General features: G+C 44.4%; 1 protein-coding gene across 1 annotated transcript in view; it reads left to right on the forward strand.

The window, feature by feature from the left end:
* The first annotated feature begins 14,233 nt into the window (after nucleotides 1-14,233).
* Nucleotides 14,234-21,696, forward strand: part of ARHGAP24 (Rho GTPase activating protein 24) — a 446,035-nt gene continuing 438,572 nt past the window's right edge. Inside the window, exon 1 of the mRNA XM_081959210.1 lies at nucleotides 14,234-14,511. The gene's annotated coding sequence lies outside the window, so the exon portion shown is untranslated. The remainder of the gene's footprint in view (nucleotides 14,512-21,696) is intronic.

Below are 21,696 nucleotides of genomic sequence, written 5' to 3' on the forward strand. Positions count from 1 at the left end.
CGATTATATATTTTAATTTTTTATATGGAAAAATGAATGTGTAAAAGCGTTAAAACGCAACGTGAATAACAACTATGAGAATGTATACCTCTAAATGTATGTATGAGATTAAAAATAAAAAAAAAAACTTTTTTACAAAAAATTAAAGAAAGGAAAATTCTATATAACATCTTGACATGATTTGCAGGGTATTTGACTTATTAGGCTTATGAAGCCAGCAATTGTGATTGGTAAACCAAAATTGTGTTTAAGGCTCAGTGTTGTGTATGAAGCTGGCTAAATCTGGCTTAATCAACAAGCCGCAGGAAAGGCAATCACAACTGTGTAAGTATTAGACTAGTTAATGATTCTGTTTGAATTACTGCAGTATTCCTCAACCTTGGCAACTTTCATATGTATGGATCAAATCCCAGAACTCTTCAGCCAGCATGCTGGGAATTGAAGTCCACACATTTTTAATTTGCCAAGATTTGAGAAACAACAACCTCCAATGTCCAGCAACTGTAGGAGGCCTGGCCAAAGATGAGTCCTGGCAGTTTACTTACAGGTAGTCCCTGACTTACATGCCCCAATTGAGCCCACAAGTCCTGTTGCTAAGTGAGACAGTTGTTAAGTGAGCTTTGCCCCATTTTGCGACCTTTCTTGCCATAGTTGTTAAGGGAACCGCTGTAGTTCTTAAGTCAGTAACACGGTTGTAAAGTGAACCTGGCTTCCCCAGACTGTTTGCCAGGAGGTCTCAAAAAGTGATCACATGACCCCGAGACAATCTCATAAAATACGAACCAGTTACCAAGTGTTTAAATTTTGATCACATGACCATGGCTATCCTTCAATGACTGTTAAGTGTGAAAAATGGTCACAGGTCACTATTTCAACGCCATTCAAATGGTCACTAAATGAACATTTGCAAGTCCAGGATTACCTACCGTATTTTTCGGAGTATAAGACGCACCTTTTTCCCTCAAAAAAGAGGGTGAAAATCTGGGTGCACCTTATACACTGAATACAGCATTTTTGGCCTCCTGAAACTCCCCCCCCCCCTTCACCAAAATGGCCGTGCAGAGCCTTTAGGAGTCTTGCAGAGTGCTCCTGGGGGGCTGGGGAGGGCAGAAATGAGCGAAAAATTGGCCAGGTGTGGGATTTGGAGGTTCTCTGAAATGCGCATAACATTAGCTATGGGTTCTCCCGAACCTGGGCAAACATGTAACAGCCAACCCCTGAATATAACCTATTGTATAACTACATTTAAAAACAAAATTTAGAGACTTGTGAAAAATTAGCATTAAATTCAATACTTTCTCAAATCAGCACTGAATTTAATACTTTCTCACTGTGGTTTTAACATACTCAGAATGATATTCTGACAGTATAGAGCAGATCATTTAAGAGGCAATTCAGCTAGAGAAGGAATTTTTATTAAAAAATGACAGAAATTATCTAGAAATGATTTCCTAAAGGAAACCAACCGGGACTGTTCTTTGGAAGGACAGATACTGAAGCTGAAGCTCAAATATTTTGGTCACCAAATGAGAAGAGAGGACTCCTGGCAGAAGACCCTGATGTTGGGAAAGATGGAAAGTAAAAGTAGAAGGAAACAGCAGAGGATGGTTAGAAAGGGCCATCAACGCAATGAACGTGAATTTTGGACAAACTCCAGGAGTCAACAGAGGATGAGATAGTTAGATAGGATCATCGATGCAATGAATGTGAATTTTGAGCGAACTCCAGGAGACAGCAGAGGATAGAGGAAGCTGCCATGCTATGGTCCATGGGGGTCATGAAGAGTCAGACATGAAAAAAATGATGGAAAAATGACCAGAAATGAGAAAATGAAGTAACAGAAATTGTTGTCTTACATTACATCGCAATTGTCCAACAACTTCACGCACATCAGCTTTTGTGAAAGATTATAGATCTCTGGCTTTTTTTAGTTGATATGGATGAAGATATAAATTGTTGGTCACTCCGAGGGGCAAGGATCTCTCTTGCAAGATATTTTAATCAATGTTTGGCTCCATAATTGTAATGATCAGATGGCTCAATCTTTTTTCATTCATGGGCAAGTAGCTCTCAAGGCCACTCATTCTCATTTCCTGGGCCATTGACTTCAGGGCATTAAAACAATACAGGAAGAGATTACGATGATCTAGGATGCAATGAGAAGATAATGGAGGAGAAATGAACATCCCGTCTCGGGGCTTTTCCAAGTGTTAAAAAGGACTCATTCCTCAGGGACAGCACAGGAGATAAATTTCCTGAAACATTAATGAATTTTAATTTGGAGATGACCCATTACACACATGTCAAGGTCTGGGCTGAACTTTTCTGAGCTTGGAAGGTAATGGGGTTGGACATGATTATACCTGGTTGGGAAATTGCTGGAGAAAATCAGAAGTGTAAGCTAAAATGTAAAGCCTGAAAGCATTGGGAGAAGCCAAAGGTTCTCCTAAGTTCTCCTTTCTCATAGGTTAAGTATACGTTCATTTATGCCCAGAGGTGGGTTTCACACAGGGACGTGCGGTCAGGGGAGGCAGGGGAGGCAGAGCCTCACCGCTCTCATCATGAAAAGAAAAGAAAAAGGGAAAAGGGAAAAGGCACACGTGGTCTGATTCCCTGCCTTCCTCAGTCAACATGAAGGGGACCACAGAGCTGGCTCGAGCTCCGCGGTCCCCTTCATGTTGACTCAGGAAGGCGGGGAATGGGACCACGTGTGCAGGAGGCTGAGGCTGCCTCAGCCCATTCCCCGCCTTCCTGATGACGTCACCAGCCTCACCAGCCCCAATGGTCCCATTCCCCGCCTTCCTGATGACGTCACCAGCCTCACCAGCCATAAACCTCACTGCACGTCACTGGTTTCACATAATGTTACCACTGGTTCGCCGTGCGCCAAAAATGGGACCGTGTATGTGTGCTTTGCTTGCACGTATGCGTATGGCTTAGAAATTGTGGCTAAATAGGACAGCATAGCTCCAGGGTAGGTGGGCAGCCCACCCACAGGTCACTGGTTAGTTTGAACCGGTCTGAACCAGCTGAATACCACCACTGTTTATGCCACATAAGCATTTAATTCACTCTTTTCTTTTACGTATATGGAAATATCAATAACAATAGAAAGTTCTCAAGAAGATTCTGGTTTCCCATTTGTAACTCAAGCAGCCTACAGGTAGTCCTCAACTTACAACCATAATTGCGCCCCAAATTTCTGTTGCTAAATGAGACATTTGTTAAATGGGCGTTGCACCATTTTATGACTTTCTTTTTGCCACCGTTGTTAAGTGAATCACTGCAGCCGTTAATTTAATAGCACGGCTGTAAAGTAAATCTGGCTTCCCCATTGACTTTGATTGTCAGACGTTTACAAAACGTCATCAGTGTGACTCCGGAACCTTGCAACTGTCATAATTATGAGTCAGTTGCCAAATATCTAAATTTAGATCACATGACTATTCCACAACGGTCATTTCCCCCTCTTCCTCTAGCCCAGGGGTCTCGCATTCAAGGCCCGTGGGCCAGATCCTGCCCATGGGGTTGGCCTGGAAACAGCAAAGGAATGGCCCACTGTGCCTCTGCCAGTGAAAATGGAGCTTGGGGGGGGATGCGCACGGTTCCCCCTGGCCCTGCCCCATTTTTGGCCGTGACAGCCTCCTGCAGCCTTCTGCCAGCGAAAAGAAGGAAGAAGAAAGGAGAAGGAAGAAGGAAGGAAAAAGAAGAAAAGGAAGGAAGGAGATAAGGAAAGAGATTATAATGAGAGTGGGGGAGAGTCTGAGGGAACTCCTGCTTTAGCACTTCGCCACCACAGGTGCCCCCAACATCAAGATGGCCACACCCACCATGGTCACGCCCCCACCACCACACACCTCTGGCCCTCCGAGATCAAAAACAACCCTGATGTTGCCCTCAATGAAATTGAGTTTGACAACCCTGCTCTAGCCAATTAGAACCTCCATTCCCCCCACCCCCATCCATAATTGGAAAACACTCCAGGGCTATGGTGCCTTGAAACAGTGACTTTTGTATGTGTTTTTGTTGCTCTCTGGCTTGAGTGAATGCAGGAGAGCTACGGTGTAGAAAACAGTAGGAAAACCAATTGCTTTATATCTATCCCCAGTTGCTGCCAACTGACTCCCTGCCTCAGTATCCCCTCCGCAACAAAGAACAGGCCTACACTTGGCATTTCTCTAAACCACGTTAAACATTGTTTTATGTTAGATATGTCGTTCTGGGCAAAAGACCCCTCCTGGGAAATTTGGTTGGAAGCAAACCAAGCCTCAGGCAAACAGAAGCCTCCCGCTGTACATAATTTGGTAGGGCCCCTCCTCTTTTAGTACGTACTCATATCCCCCCGTTCCCTTGCTGTTTGCTCCTTTCCTTTTCCCAGCTTCGAAGTTGCTGTCAGAGTTGTTAAACCATCATGTATGCTTAACCAGCGGTAGCTTTGACATTCAATGGTGCAGGCTCGGCGGGTGGCCGCGTCGGAGTCTGTCAGGGTAGCTTGCTACTGCTAAAAACTTCTTCAGGGCATGGTGTTGTGGATGTGCTTATTTACATGCCAATCCCTTTGACCAAATGGAAACAGCTTTTGACTAAAATGGCCATTCATGAACCTTGGCCAATCATGCTTTTAATACAATAATACAATAGCAGAGTTGGAAGGGACCTTGGAGGTCTTCTAATTCAACCCCCTGCCTAGGCAGGAAACCCTATACTGTTTCAGACAAATGGCTATCCAACATCTTCTTAAAGACTTCCAGTGCTGGGGCATTCACAAATTCTAGAGGCAAGCTGTTCCACTGATTAATTGTTCTAACTGTCAGGAAGTTTCTCCTCAGTTCTAAGTTGCTTCTCTCCCTGATTAGTTTCCACCCATTGCTTCTTGTCCTTCCCTCAGGTGCCTTGCCTCTTCTTTGTGGCAACCCCTGAGATATTGGAACACTGCTATCATGTCTCCCCTAGTCCTTCTTTCTATTAAACTAGACATACCCAGTTCCTGCAACCTTCTTCATGTTTTAGTCTCCAGTCCCTTAATCCTCTTTGTTGCTCTTCTCTGCACTCTTTCTAGAGTCTCCACATCTTTTCTACATTGTGGTGACCAAAACTGAATGCAGTATTCCAAGTGTGGCCTTACCAAGGCATTATAAAGTGGTATTAACACTTCACATGATCTTGATTCTATCCCTCTGTTGATGCAGCCTAAAACTGTGTTGGCTTTTTTGGCAGCTGCTGCACACGGCTGGCTGCTATTTAAATGGTTATCCACTAGGACTCCAAGATCCCTTTCACAGTTACTACTGTTGAGCAAGGTACCACCTATACTGTACCTTTGCATTTCATTTTAACAAGGAAAGTCCTGAGACTTAAAAGAATAATAGAATAATAACATAACAGAATAACAGAGTCGGAAGGGACCTTGGAAGTCTTCTAGTTCAACCCCTGCTCAAGCAGGAGACCCTATACCATTTCAGATAAATGGTTGTCCGATCTCTTCTTAAAAACCTCCAGTGATGGAGCACCCTTTGGGTGCAAGTCATTCCACTGAAATAAATTCCACTCATGGTTCACACAGTTAGGACATTTCTCCTTAGTTCTAGGTTGCTTCTCTCCTTGATTAGTTTCCACCCATTGCTTCTTATCCTGCCCTCAGGTGCTTTGGAGAATAGCTTGACTTCCTCTTCTTTGGGGCAACCCTTGAGATATTGGAACAGTGCTATCATGTCACCCTTAGTCCTTCTTTTCACTAAAGTAGACTGCCCAATTCCTGCACTTGTTCTTCATACGTGTTAGCTTCCAATCCAACCCCTTAATCACCATTCTTGCTCTTCTCTGCACCCTATCTAGAGTACTCTCAACATTTTTGTGTCGTGGTGACCAAAACTGGATGCAGCATTCCAAGAGTGCTCTTACCAATGAATTATACAATCATTTTTTGCTTCTTTTTTAATTTCTTCAGGAGAATGATTTATGCTAGAAAATGAAGCAGGGCACCATGGGCTTGCTAATTCTGTTGGATTTCTAGGTGACTTTTAATGATCACCCAGATGGAGTTCTTTTGGGCCACCTGGTAGAATTGAGTCTGGGGCACTTGGTACCATGTCCAAGAATTTTACAAAAAAAAAATCAATAAATTGCAGCTTCCGGCAATAACACCAGCAGAACTGCAAAAAAACTGCGCTACTTGGAACATCGTATATTTTAAGAAGATACTTGGTTGATACCTAGGATGCCGGCAGCAACTTGTATCAACTATTAGCACCAGTCAATGGTATTTGGGATGTATTTTTGACTGTTCAGTTGACTGAGTTTCATGTTTAATGAATAAAGTATGTACCGTATTTTTCGGAGTATAAGATGCACCCTTTTCCCTCAAAAAAGAGGGTGAAAATCTGGGTGTGTCTTATACACTGAATACAGCATTTTGACCTCCCGAAACCCCGCTCCCTTTGCAAAAATGGCCATGCATAGCCTTTAGGAGGCTTCCAGAGTGCTCCTGGGGGAGGGGAGGGCAAAAATGAGTGAAAAATGGGCCACTTTTTGCTCGTTTTTGCCCCCCAGTCCCCAAGAGCACTCTATATGCCTTCTAAAGGCTATGCATGCCCTTTTTTGACAACAAATGGGCCTGTTTTCGTGGAAAAACGGGCCATTTTTTGCTCTTTTTGGGGTGGGGGGCAGCCCCGAGGAGCACTGTACAAGCCTCCTAAAGGCTATGCATGCCCTTTTTTTGACAAAAAAGAGAGTGAGTATTTAATTTTATCATTCTTCAATGTTCCATACATTTTTAATATACTTGGAGTTCTTAGGAAGGGAAATTTGAGAGGAAATGAATACTATTTTGGAGAAAACCTGCTTTGAAGTTTCATAGATCTGGAAGTCTAACTGGTCATTAATTTTCTAAGAAAAACAATAATTCTGCATGGTCCTGGATTCCATCCGACCTCTGCCCAAAGGCCATCCAGCCACCTATATTTATTCCCGGTTTTGCAACTGAGAAGTCCCACTACTTCTGCTCACAATTTTCAGTTATTCATGTCTAAACTAGGGCAATGTGAGGAAGGTTATAGAACACCTTCCTATATTTTTCTTCTTAAATTGTAGGCGCAGCGTATTCCATGATAGGATGAGAAGAATTTCTATGTTGTGTCAGCAATAATGGTATCAGAAGACAAATGATAGAAGAATTCCCTTTGTTTCTGTTATGGCCCGCCAGCAGTCAACGGAGCTGCCAGCAGATTCGGACAGTGAGGAGGTTGGGGAGGAAGATGGGCCAGTCCTGGAGTCTGGGGAAGGCTCTGATGAGGGCTCTGCGTCGGAGGCAGAGAGTGGGCCATGGCCATATGACAGTTATCAGCTGCCTTCAGAGTCAGGCATCAGTGAGGCAGACGAGCAGCTGGAGTCTGTTCCCAGTGTGCGCAAGTGCAGAGTTGCCAGATGAAGGGAACAGCTGAGGAGCAAGAGTCAACTTGGGAGTAAGGCCACAGGTGGACAGTGAATGCCCCCACCCATAGGAAATAAAAGAGGAGCAAAAGGGGAGTGGAGTTTGCAGGAGACAATTAGTTCATTCCTGCATTCTTGCCAAGTATTGCGGCGTCTGAAAGATATCGGCCTGGCAGCTCTCCAAGCCTGTTAAAGGTCATTAATTGTGAACTATCTTAAAAGACTGTGGGAGAGGAAAGTCTTTGCTGGAGAGAAATTCACTGTGAATTGAATAAAAGGGGCTTATCGGGATGAGGTCTCGGCTTCGTGCGGCTGGGGAAGCCTAGGTCAGAACAGTTTCATCTGAAAAGAGGCAGGGGGAAAATGTGATATCAACCTCCGTCCAAAGACCACTTCATCAGCCAGTCTCTCCGGCTTAGTGCCACCATACAGGGGTTGGACCACAGCTCCTATCACCAACTGTAAGCATGTTCTTGATGGTTAGTTTGATGAAGCTTGTAGTCAAGCCCAGGTCAACAGTGACCTGGATGGAGAGAGAGGAGTACAGGTAGCCCTTGTCATAACAACAGTTCATTTAGTCACCATTTGAAGCAGTGGTGAAATGCAAACTTTTTTACTACTGGTTCTGTGGGCGTGGCTTGGTGGGCATGGTGTGGCTTGGTGGGTGTGGCTTGGTAGGCGTGGCAGGAGAAGTGTCAGCCTCTGTTTCGCTATTTGCTTTCAGCTGCCAATGAAACGGTGTGGGGGTGGTAGTTGGGAGGGGAAGTTTAAGTACAGGAGAGATTGTAAAAAGGGAGTTTTGGTCTCACCATCTACTGCGCATGCTGGAGATTAGTGCTTGGTGTCGGTCAAGGCCAACCGTCCTGCATACCAACCTGATGATGCTCCTTGAAGATGGAACTCACATGACACCTAAGGGATTTGCAGATTGGACACTGGGATGAGGGTTACCAAGGGGAGGGGGTTTGGTCACATATTGATATGTCTGATTTCGCATGCTTTTGCCTCAGATCTTGCTTTGCTTAGCTGCTATCTTTTCATAACCAGTAAAAGTACTCTAAATTCTGCAAAATGGAGTTAAGTGGTTTCTTTCTTGGCTGCTGAGGGAGGCTGGCTTGACAGGAAGGATACTGCAAAATCTTCATTCCCACCCCACTCCAGGGGAAGGATACTGCAAAATCTCCATTCCCACCCCACTCCAGGGGAAGGATACTGCAAAATCTCCATTCCCACCCCACTCTGGGGGAAGGATACTGCAAAATCTCCATTCCCACCTCACTCCAGGGAAAGGATACTGCAAAATCTCCATTCCCACCCCATAGAATGTCCTTATTAATGAAATTTCATCGAATAACTGTATCTATCTCTAGTCTACAACTCTCATTTTTCATGTGGGATACCGTACTGAACGTAGAGAAGATGTTGAAAGATTCAAGAATAGAGCTTGTAATATATCATAGTTGAGAGGCAGTGGTGGGATTCAATTTTTTTTTACTACCGGTTCTGTGGGCGTGTATTGGTAGGCGTGGCATGGCTTGGTGGACGTAGCTTGGTGGGCGTGGTAGGGGAAGGATACTGTAAAATCTCCATTCCATCCCCACTCCAGGGGAAGGTTACTGCAAAATCCCAATTTCTTCCCAATCAGCTGGGACTGGGGAGGCAGAGAATAGATGGGGTGAGGACAGTCAGAGGTGGCATTTACCGGTTCTCCGAACTACTCAAAATTTCCACTACCAGTTCTCCAGACCTGGTCAGAACCTGCTGAATGCCACCTCTGTTGAGGGGTCAGCAATAAGGTGTATGAAGTTAACGAGTGCAATACAATTATCTCCTTGGATCTTTTAAACTGGAATTTAAGAATTGCAAGGTGACACAGTGTCCTTAGATCTTGAAAACATTTACCCCCAAATGTGTGAGATTTCAAGTAAGAGTGCCAAACTGTGACCTATTTTTTTGTAATTGGCACTATGCCATCATGCCAAATCATATAATGGTGTCTAACTCTTGAAAGGTCTGCTCTTTAATGTAAGGTTAAATCTTCCTTTCTCAACCTGGTGTCTTCCAGTGGTATAATAACAACATTTTAAAGAGGAAATTCTCCTTCTTGGGCATGCTGGCAGAGAGTTGTATAGCCCCAGATCTGAATTTCATTAAAAAAAGATAGAGAAGGATTCTGAATGTATCCAACTTGTTCCCAGAGACATGTTATATGATTTTGGATCCAAATTGAATAACAGAGTTGGAAGATTCCTGGGAGGTCATCTAGTCCAACCTCCTGCACAAGCCATTATACCATTCTGGGAAAATGGTGATCCAATTTCTTCTTAAAAATCTCCAGTGATGGAGCACACAGATCTTCTGAAGGCAAACCATTCCACTGATTAATTGTTTTAAGTGGTAAGGAATTTCTCCTTATTTTTAGGTTGCTTCTCCCCTGGATTAGTTTCCTTCCATTGGTTCTTGTCCTGTCCAGAGGTGCTTTGGAGGTTGACTCCCTCTTCTTTGTGGCAACCCCTGAGATATTGGAAGACTGCTATCGTGTCACCCTCTAGTCCTTCTTTTCATTAAATTGGACATAACCAATTCCAGCAACCGTTCTTCATATGTTTTAGCCTCCAGTCCCCTAATCATCTTTGTTGCTCTTCTCTGCACTCTTTCTAGAGTCTCCACATCTTTTTTACATCGTAGGGACCAAAACATCATAGTGATCATTCTTGAAATCCCCCCCCCCACTTCAGAAGGTGGGAGATAAGATAGAACGAATATGAGTTCTCCTATATTAGTTCACTCACTGTGACTTATTTTCATCTTTAAAGTCAGGGCATGTTCTAAATGCTACATCACTATGACAAAGTCATAGGCATCAGAGAGAAACTTGGAAGGACAAACAAAAGATTATCAGGATTTACTAACTTTTAGGACATTATGAGGTCTTCAGAATTTCAGTAGTCTAAAACTACTGTATTTTTGGAGTATAAGACGCACCGAGGTATAAGACGCACCAAGATTTTGAAGAGGCAATTTTTTTTTAAAAAAGATTTTGCACTCTGCAAACCTCTCCAAAATAGCCCATTTTTCATGAAAACGGGCCCGTTTTTGTCCCCCCCCCCCAAAAAGTGTAAGCATACCCTTTAGGAGGCTTGTAGAGTGCTCGGAGGGGGGGGGCAAAAATGAGCAAAAAGTGGCCTGTTTTCACAAAAATGGGCACATTTTTTGTCAAAAAAAGGGCATGCATAGCCTTTAAGAGGCTTATAGAGTGCTCCTGGGGGCTGGGGGGGGGAATTGAGCAAAAAATGGCCTGTTTTTTACTCATTTCTGCCCTCCCCAGCCCCCCAGGAGCATTCGGAAAGCCTCCTAAAGGCTATGCATGGCCATTTTGGTGAAGTGGGTGGGATTTTGGAAGGCCAAAAATGCTGTACTCAGTGTATAAGACGCACCCAGATTGTCAGCCTCTTTTTGAAGGAAAAAGGTGCCTCTTATACTCAGAAAAATACGGTATTTGAACCAACCCTGCCAGTTGATAATCTGAATAATGACAACCATCCTTGTTGCTCTTCCCTGCATTCTAGGAAATGAAGAAAGCTAACCGATCAAATGATAGAAAACCTGGAGATTTCCAGGAGTTTTCATTTTAGACAAGCAGAGGAAGCTGTTTCGGAAAGGGGAAAACCCAGGGACGTGGTTAAAATGAAGAAGTGACAACTGGAGCTGGGAAACACCCATCTGAAATCTGCCTTGCAAGAAGGTCCACAGCAGTCTTTAAGGCAAGAGGCATAGTCTTTATTCAAGGCAGCATGTGCTCAGGGTCAGCTGTTGGAGGCCTCAGGATAGAGATAGCTAGCAGAACAGTACTTCCAGCTTAGGCAAGATGGAACATGATACCTCTAGGATTTCTGGAGAGAGAAACACATGACATACTAGCCTCGAGATACCCCAATGAACAGTTAACCCAAATTCCCCCTGCACTTTGTGGCTCTGAGTAATGTTTTCCATTTTTGGTGCAGCTCAAGGCATGTGGTCTGGTTTCCAGGCTGCCTTTCAGTTGTCGGTAAGGCTGTTTCTCTTCCAGTGTCATGCCACCGAACTCGTCATACAACTGCATTCAGTTTTGGTCACCACAATGTAGAAAAGATGTGGAGACTCTGGAAAGAGTGCAGAGAAGAGCAACAAAGAGGATTAGGGGACTGGAGGCTAAAATATATGAAGAACTGTTGCAGGAACTGGGTATGTCTAGTTTAATGAAAAGAAGGACCAAGGGAGACATGATAGCAGTCTTCCAATATCTCAGGGGTTGCCACAAAGAAGAGGGAGTCAAGCTATTCTCCAAGGCACCTGAGGGTAGAACAAGAAGCAATGGGTGGAAACTAATCAAGGAGAGAAGCAACTTAGAACTGAGGAGAAATTTCCTGATAGTTAGAACAATTAATCAGAGGAACAGCTTGCCTCCAGAAGTTGTGAATGCCCCAACACTGGAAGTCTTTAAAAAGATGTTGGACAGCCATTTGTCTGGAACGGTATAGGGTTTCCTGCCTAGGCAGGGGGTTGGACTAGAAGACCTCCAAGGTCCCTTCCAACTCTGCTATTGTATTGTATTGTATTAACTGGGCCTTTTAATAACAAAAATACTCTGCTTCAGAATAATAATAATAAAAATCCCATAGATGAAACTGAAATGAAATTGAGAACTGTTCTACTACTTTTCTCATTTAACTGCAGTGACAGATTTTTTTTGTTTGTTAAAGGTGTTTTCGCTCCTTTCTTCATTTTACCAGTTCAGGTGGGATAATGAAGCAGCAGAATCCATCAATCATAGTAGACATGCTCTGGAAAGGACATGTCAAGAGGCTGCCTCCCTTTCAGACAGACTTCTTTTTTTTCCTTTCCTTATTTTTGAAGATGCCCTGCTGGTATTTTCAACTAATTTAACGAAGGAGATGAAGGAGACTGTTAATGCTGGTGTTTGTGCTTTCTGATATGCCTCCTTCTGTCTGAAAATTCACTGGATGTTCACCTTCTCCATCTGGGGGAAAAAAAGGAGTTGCAAGAAAAAAACTTGGGAAGAAATGTCCTTCTGGGTTCAGTTCAGTTCTAAGAGGGGGAGAAAGACACTGGAAACATGGTGGCTGCTTAGAAAGATGGTTTTAATGGTAGACAGGATCACATGCCTTGAAGATGTTGGATGAAGAAAAGAAAAGAGAAGAGAGGCTGAGAGTGTCTTGAGTTTTATGCCCTCGCTGGGCTTTTGAATTTGACCTTGTATTTTGATTGGTTGTCGGACTTCCATGGGACCATGCAGGGGGAACTCTATAGGCTGTCCTGAGTCCTAGGCTTGGTTGAGCCTTGCTGGGTGATGTAATCTTCCCAGGTGCCATGTGGTGAGATGGGTAGAGGGCTAATCCTACCTTTGTTGGATCTTAGGTGAGGGCATTTGTCTATGAATCTCGTTATCTCTTAAGTGTGGGCTATTGAGGAAGGTGGGGGCTATTAAGAATGAGTCTGCTTCCTACCAAAAAACATGTTTCTCCATTGCTCAGCCAGGGAAATATAATATTCTGCCTTTTTAATATTTCCTAAAATATTTCATTTTTCTAGGAGAGGGATGGGCGCTAACCTCCTACCCAGCCAAGCTCCGAGAACAGCAAGGACCCTTCATTTCAACCCGGAGCTACAAGTATTTCTCCTTTATTGGAGGAGGTCCAACCTTATGCCTTCTTTAGAAATTTAACTTAATCAGGGAAAGCTTTCGTAGGTTAAAAAAAATAAAAATCAAATGGCCTTTGGTCACCTCACAATGGAGAACTCCAGATTTGTCCATCTACTTCGCCCTGTTGGAAGAAATGTCCTTCTGGATTCAGCTCCAAGTGGGGGGAAAAGACACTGGAGACATGGAGGCTGCTTGGAAAGATGGTTTAATGGTGGACAGGATCACATGGCTTGAGGTCCTGAACAGAAAAAGGGGATCACATGCTTCCAGATGTTGGATAAAGAAGAGGGAAAAGGCCTGAAAGTTCCTGGCTTTATACTCTCTGTTCGGCCCCACCTCTCTGTTTCCTGTTCCTGTGTAAGAAATGTATTCTGATTGGTTGTCAGACTCCCATGGAGCCATGCAGGGGCAACTCTCTAGGCTGTGTTTTGAGTCCCAAGTTTGATTGAGTTTCTGGATGCCATGTGGTGAGTTTCTGTGGAAGGCTGATCCTACCTTTATTATGTAAAGTAGACTAGCTCAGACTTTAATGGCTCATTGACAAAAAGGGGGAAGGGCAGGAAGCTGCAGGGAGCTACTCTGTCTTTAAAAACATGTTTCTCCCTTTTCACATCCAGGGAAATATAACATTCTGCCTTTTCAATATTTCCCAGGATATTTCAGTTTCCTAGCAGAGGGGTGGGTTTTAACTTCCTACAGCCCACAAAACGTTTCATTTTTTTTTTCAAGGAAAGAAACATTGCAAGCGAATTCACTTTCATCGGATGGAAGCAGGCTGGGAGGAAAGAAAAGGCAGGATAATGTTTCCACATGGCACTTCCCACATGGCCCAGGGAAGGGAGGGGCCCTACCACGCGGGGGTCCAGAGATAGTTGAGGAATGAGCTGTTGGTTAAGAAGGGACTCCCGTCAAGCAGAACCAACAGAGCTGGCTGCAAAGCTACCAGTTGCTGGGTGAAACCCGAAACCTCCTGGAGGGGGTGGGTGAAGGTTGGCCTTGCCCACTTACTAGCCTGTCATGCTGTATGTTAACACATTTTGGGCCCCGCCTCAGCTGTGGCTTCTAAGCCTCACTCCTCATTCAAGTACAGCTGGGGCTCAACGTTGAGCGTTGACGTTTGGTGTTAGCATTCAACAGGAAGAAGCAAGACGAACCAAGCAACTTTTCACAACAGTGGCGGCTTTATTTAGCCTGTCCGCATTTCCTTTTTGAAACCAGAGTTACAGGGACCTTCACTTTGATTTGAATGTTCACTTGCCTTCTGGAGAAGGGTGTTTTTTTCTTTTCTTTTTCGTTCTGCTTTTTCATCTTCGGAAAGAGTGAAGGCTCTGGGTTTGGAATTAACACCGGCGTGGATCAGTTCAGCTGCTAGGAACAGGGTAAGTGGCATTAAAATAGCATTCGCTTCAAGTGATGGAATGCCAGCCAAAGAATATGATCTTCCAGCCGGTCAGAATTCCCTCGCTTGTGGGTACCGCCGTTTCTTTCTCGTGCAATTGTGGAGAAGTTGCAGTCGGAGCTTAAAGCTTTCCCTAAGGGGATCTACATTTTGATGAAAGAAATTGAGTAGTTGGCGCTTCTTGGCGTTTGTCTTTTCTGAAAGTTAAAAGTTGACATCTCAACTGCAGGGAAGGGGGGAAATCTATAAAATCTTCTGTCCTAAATGTCTTATATTAAAAAAAGACTTGTCATTTTTTTCAGCCCCTGCCTTAGCATATTCTTATTCCAAAGCAACACACCTGCACGAAAAAGTCTCAAAACAATTTGAACGTCCCGGTGATTGGTTTTTTTCTGATCGTTCCTCCAATTAGAATGGCAAAAGTTTGGGAAAACCGTGAAACACTCCCCGTCTTCCATATCGGCACCCAATCAGTTCTTTTCAATGAAATCTCCAAAATCTCTGCAATGCAGTTCAGATGACAAATCGTGTACTTTTTTTTTCTTAAAGGAAGAGAGTATTTTCTGTTGAAGGTGAGATTAGGTTTTCGAGATGCCGTGAGATAAATGACTAGTGGGATGAGAGGTGAATCTTTACGAAACAAGACTTCTCTTTGGGAAACAAAATGTCAAGGTTTTCATGAACTCTTTTGAAGTGTTTTCATGTATTCTGACAATTCAGCTGGCACGTGTTTACCCAGCTGTACAATCTTTTTATCAGGGAAACGTATGTGAGTGTGGCAGTGATTTTCCTCTGCTACGTGATGGTATGGTTCCATCTGCATTTTTAAAAGTTTCCTATTTATACCTAGGTTGTTTTCAGGAGAAAATAAATTTGTAGGCCAATTTACTGAAGAGAACCATAGAATTAACAAGCTGAGAAGGGGTCATGAGCATCACCTCGTCCAGAGGGCTCCAAAGCTGGCAACGTTAAGACTTGTGGACCTTAACTCCCAGATTTCCTCACCCAGCCATGCTAGATGGAGAATTCTGGGAGCTGAAGTCCACTAGTCTTAAAAGTTGCCAACTTTGGAGATGCCTGACTTAGTCTAACCCTCTGCAATGGGTAGGAAAACCAGATGAACTATTCTCCAGAGGTAGCTATCCAGACAAAAAAAAACCTTCCAGAGATGAATAGAATAGAACAACAGAGTTGGAAGGGACCTTGGGGGTCTTCTAGTCCAACCCCCTGCCTAGACAGGATACCCTATATCATTTCAGACACATGGTTATCCAACATCTTCTTAAAGACTTCACAGGCAAGTTGTTCCACTGATTAATTGTTCTAACTGTCAGGAAATTTCTCCTCAGTTCTAAGTTGCTTCTCTCCTTGATTAGTTTCCACCCATTGCTTCTTGTTCTACCCTCAGGTGCCTTGGAAAATAGTTTGACTCCCTCTTCTTTGTGGCAACCCCTGAGATATCGGAAGACTGCTATCATGTTTCCCCTAGTCCTTCTTTCTCTTAAGCTAGACATACCCAGTTCCTGCAACCATTCTTCATATGTTTTAGTCTCCAGTCCCCTAATCATCTTTGTTGCTCTTCTCTGCACTCTTTCTAGAGTCTCCACATCTTTTTTACATCGTGGCGACCAGAACTGAATGCCGTATTCCAAGTGTGGCCTTACCAGGGCCTTATAAAGTGGTATTAACACTTCACGTGATCTTGATTCTATCCCTCTGTTGATGCAGCCTAGAACTGTGTTGGCTTTTTTGGCAGCTGCTGCACACTGCTGGCTCTTATTTAAATGGTTGTCCACTGGGACTCCAAGATCCCTTTCACAGTTACTACTGTTGAGCAAGGTACCACCTATACTGTACCTGCGCATTCCGTTTTTCTTGCCTAAATGTAGAACCTTACTTTTGAGAGAACCCATGGTCTTCATAAATAAATTATTCTTGTCCAGTGATGGTGTACTTTTCGGCATCAAATGCCCAAACCGGAACGTGTGTGATTGAACGTGCATGTGTGTGCGGCGGAAGCATTGGAAACCTAAAGTCCAGCTGGCCGGCATGCTCCTGTTCGTTTTATGGGCATTTTTCAGGCCGTTTTAGGCCATTTTCCAGTGTTCCAGAACTGGTAAAAAACAGCTTGCCAGCCCACATGTGTGCAATGGAAACCAGAAGAGCAGCTGGCGACAGGGCCATGGGTTTGCCATCATGGTTCTAGACCAGTGATGGCAAACATTTTTCCCATCGCGTGCCAAAAGCGTGAGGGGCACAGGGGGGGGATCATGCGCAGATATGCCCACACTCATAATGCTACGCGGGTGAGACCTACGCCCGCCCACCCCCCATTTTTGGCACACAATGGACCCATTTTTCACCCTCCCCAGGCTCCAGAGGCTTTCTAGGAGCCTGGGGAGGGCAAAAACAGCCTCACCTGCCACCCCCCGCCTGGCGGCCCTTCGGCGGCTTCAGAAAGCCTCCTGAAGGCTACGGAGGGTGAAAAACGGCCCTACGGGAAAACTGGAAGTCCGTTCCTGAACTTCTGATTTGCACGTTGGGTTGTTTTTCGCCTTCCGGAGGCTGCAGGGTGAAAAACAGCTTTAAAAGAAGGGTGAAGTCAGCAGGCCAGTGAGCACATGTGCATTGGAGCTGACAGAGCAACACCTTGCGCGCCCTAACAAATGGCTCCGCGTGCCACCTGTGGCACGGCTGCCATAGGTTCGCCATCATGGTTCTAGACAATTCAGAAGGGTTTTCCTCATATTTAAGTAAAACAACAGCTTAAATACTTGCTATTTTTTACTGCTTTATTCCCCGTCCACCTTTTCGTAATAGTAGTCCTTGCCATCTTCTTTATCACATCCTTTAATGTATCTGGATGCTGCCATATTTTTCCTTTGTCTTCTTTTCTGAAGAGTTCATTCAACCTATCTTCAAACACAGGTATGAAGTCTGCACAAGGCCTTGACTTACAACGATTTGTTTGGTAACCGTTGAAAGTTACAACGGTGCTGAAAAAAGTGACCTCTGACTCTTTCCCCCACTTGCAGCATCCTGCAGCATCCCCATGCATCAAAAATTTCAGACGCTTGGCAACTGACTCCTATTTATGATGGTTGCAATGTCCCAGGGTTGTGTGATTACATTTCGCAACCTTCTGACAAACAAAGTCAATGGGGAAGCCAGATTCATTGAACAATCATATTGCTAACTGCATGTGATTCCCTTAAAAAGTAGGCAAGAAAGGTCGTAAAATGGGGCAAAACTCACTTAACAAACGTCTCGTTTAGCAATAGAAATTTTGGGCTGAATTGTGGTCGTAAGTCAAGGACTACCTGCACTTTGGTGAAACTGGCTAATTGGGAGCATATAGAGTTGTCATTGAAACACAAGTTGGGGTTTTTTACATGACTGATTTGTACCTGTGTTGTCTTGTCTTTAATGTTGCATTTCTGTTTTGGGGTGAAAATGTTTCCTTCTCAGACAATAAGAAAACCCTTGGAAAAAACTACCGTATTTTTTGGAGTATAAGACGCAAGATTTTGAAGAAGCAAATTTTTTAAAAAAGTTTTTGCACTCTGCAGACCACCCCACAACAGCCCGTTTTTTCACAAAAACGGGCCTGGTTTTTGTCAAAAAAAGGGCATGCATAGCCTTTAGGAGGCTTATAGAGTGCTCCTGCAGGCTGGGGGGGGGGGGAATGAGCAAAAAGCAGCCGGTTTTCCGCTCATTTTTGCCCTCCCCAGCCCCCTGGAGCACTCTGGAAGCATCCTAAAGGCTATGCATGGCCATTTTTGCAAAGGGGGCGGGGTTTGGGGAGGCTAAAAATGCTGTATTCAGTGTATAAGACACACCCAGATTTTCATCCTCTTTTTTGGGGGGAAAAAGGTGCGTCTTGTACTCTCAAAAATACGGTATGTGGGAGGCTTGTAGGATAGCTGGAGTCCAGTGGCATTTTGAAAGCCTACCTTACATTTGTGAATGAGATATTCTCCAGGATTTTTTCAAGGGTAGGCTGGTGACAATATGACTACTGTGGGTGAAGCTGCTCAAGCACATTTTCTATGATTAAGCCGCCACCACACTTTGGAAATTTCCCCCAAATTCTTCCTCCCCCACCCTCAAAGAAATTTCAAAGCCAACTTCCATTCATCAAACTGAGTGAGGACTGTTAGGAAAAATACAGAATTTCTCTGCCCAACCCCGGGATAAATAGCGAATGGCGCAATTGTTTGTGTTTGAATGTGGTAACATTATAAAATAGCCAAGGTTGGGAAACGAGTGATCTAAAGTTTGTTATTGACCTGTAATTTCCAGCAGATGGCAGCGTTAAGTTAACTTTGACAGATCTCCAATAGGCAAGCAGGTTGGACCTAATTAGAATTTGGAGGGGAGACCACCAGGAAATATTAAGCAGAAGAACAGATGAGGAAGTCAGAACAAAACAAAAGCACACAGACAAAAAAAGGCCGTGGGAACCATTCCAAGCTGCCCGTGCGGTCAAAGCACATATGCAAAAGGCCAAGCACATGAGTGGATGGGATGTGGACGTGCATGTTCACATTTGCGATCGGGTAGAGAAAGTAAGGGAATACCTCCTCTGCTGTACACCAATCCAGTAGATGCTCTGTTCTTAGGGGTGGCATGCTAAGTAGGCTGTGAGAAAGTAAAAAGAGGAAGTAGTACAAAAAGCCACCTGCAATGAACTATTTGGTTGCGTGCCGTTTGCCAGACCTTCTCCCTTTCTCTCTCTCCCTTTCTTATAGACTCATGATTCCTCAACCCTAACTAATTTATTTGTTAGACTGCTGAAGTATGCTTTAATCCACACATTATTAAAGCACAAGAATAGGTTACCTTGCTGGTACATATTCTGCAAACATTCCGCATCTCTATTGCTTGGTAGGAAGTTAGCATCCACCTCTCTCCTAGAAAAATGAAATATTTTAGGAAATTTTAAAAGGGCAGAATATTTCCCTTAAAAGAGAGGCAGAAACTCGCCCCCCCTGCCCCCACATTTGTTAATGGGCCATTAAGGCCTGGGCCAGTCTATTCTACATGACAAAGATCTACCTCCTTCAAGCAGAGCAATAATAGGAATTGCCCAAAGCCAGTGGTGAAATCTAAAATTGTTCCCTACAGGTTCTGTGGGCATGGCTTGGTGGGAGCGGCTTGGTGTATTGTGATCGGGTGGGCATGGCCAACTTGTAAAATGTGATGAAGTGAAATTCACTTCACTTGCCTTCCGCTTGCCTTCCTTCACAAGCTGGCCATGGGGACACCGGGAAGGCCATGTGGAAGGCAGGCAAGCATGGCAGGGCTATGGGCCACAGCAAAGGGTGTAGGGGAGGCAGGCTGGGATGGTGGAAAGCAGAGACTGGGCAGGGCAGGGCAAGCGAGTGGTGACCGTGGGACCAGTTCAGGGGCATGGCCAGCCAGCAGTCTGTACCGGTTCGGTGACCCAGGCCGAATGTCTGCTACAGGTGCTCCCGAATGGTCCTAACCGGTAGGATTTCACCCCTGTCCAAAGCCCCTTCATTACATCATCACCCAGCAAGACTCAACCAAGTCTGGGATGCAGACAACCCTACGAAGTTACCGCTGCATGGCCCCATGGGAGTCTGACAACCAATCAGAATACATGCTCAAATTCAAAACCCCAGAGAGGGCATAAAACCCAGGCACTCTCCGCATCTCTGCCCTTTCCCCCCCATGACCTCAAACCATGTGGTCCTGTCCACCATTAAACCATTTTTCCAAGCAGCCTTCAGGTTTCCAGTGTCTTTCTCCCCACTTGGAACTAAACCCAGATGGACATTTCTTCCAGCACGACCTCCCCTTTCTTTCCCCCTTTCTTTCCCCCCCTTTCCATGCAACCCCCCCCAAAAAAAAACCTTTTACCACACAACATTTTGACCTTCCAGAAAAAAGAGAACCAGTGGCAGATTCACCATCAGACTAAAAGAAAAGGGAGGTTAAAGACATTTGCGTAATTTTCTCCAGCTGAGCTGAAAAGTACAACTGTAATGAATGTGCCAGTAAGAGTACACCAGCCCAGTGTGCCGATTTCCTGCCCTTGTCTCTTCCCCTTTCCACATTCAGTTATGTTGATTGAGTAGTACTAATATGTGAGAAGCATTTGACTGAAGGAGGTGTTAATTGTCCACCGGAATAAGGAATCTGAGAGGCCTGTCATCCCTGGTTACTTCTGCAGAAGAAGTCTAGCCAGGAGCACTAGAGAGCATCAAAACTTTGCGATGTAGCTTAATCCATGAAGCTGTCAAGTTTAGAAGGACAAGGAATAATCCACTCAGCCACTGCCCTGTGCGTTCCTCCATGAACAACGGTGTACACCAAACAGCCTTCCACCGGATCACATCATCCGTCTTTCCTGCAAGCTACTGATAATTACTTGAGGGAGGGAGGATTTCAAGTTTGTGAGATGTATCTTGTATTTTACTAGGTGGCTCAGTGGCTAAGACGCTGAGCTTGTCGATCAGAAAGTTCGGCAGTTCGGTGGTTCAAATCCCTAGCACGGCGTAACGGAGTGAGCTGAGCTCCCGTTAGTTGACCCAGCTTCTGCCAACCCAGCAATTCGAAACAGGATTGGGTTCCGGCCGCCATTACTATCGCTTCGGTAGTAAAAAAATAATAATCATCATTTAAAACGATCTACGCATGGGCACAACATTACAAAAATGAATAAAAATTACATTTTTAAAATGAAGATTGGTCTGTGCATGTGCAGAACAGAAAATCAAGATGGCGCTTCCAATCATAGAACTAGTACAGTCACGTGTCCACCGGAGTTACTACCTATTCAGCCGAATCGGACCAAATAGGTAGGAACACACCTCTGGTTCGAAAGCACGTAAAAAATGCAAGTAGAAAAATAGGAACCACCTTTGTTGGGAAGGTAACAGCGCTCTGTGCACCTTCAGCATTTAGTCATGCCGGCCACATGACCATGGAGACGTCTTCGGACAGCACTGGCTCATTGCCTTTGAAACGGAAATGAGCATCGCCCCCTACAGCTGGAAATGACTAGCACATATGTGCGAGGGGAACCTTTACCTTTATCTATCTTGTATTTTATTAGACTTGTGGATTCTGGCCACAGGGAAAAAATAATGCCTCTACTAACTGAGATGTCCTCAAACTGGTTTCCTCCCAATGGGCT

This window comes from Natrix helvetica (assembly GCF_964273705.1).
Source record: "Natrix helvetica genome assembly, chromosome: 7".
Classification (NCBI taxonomy): Eukaryota; Metazoa; Chordata; class Lepidosauria; order Squamata; family Natricidae; genus Natrix; species Natrix helvetica.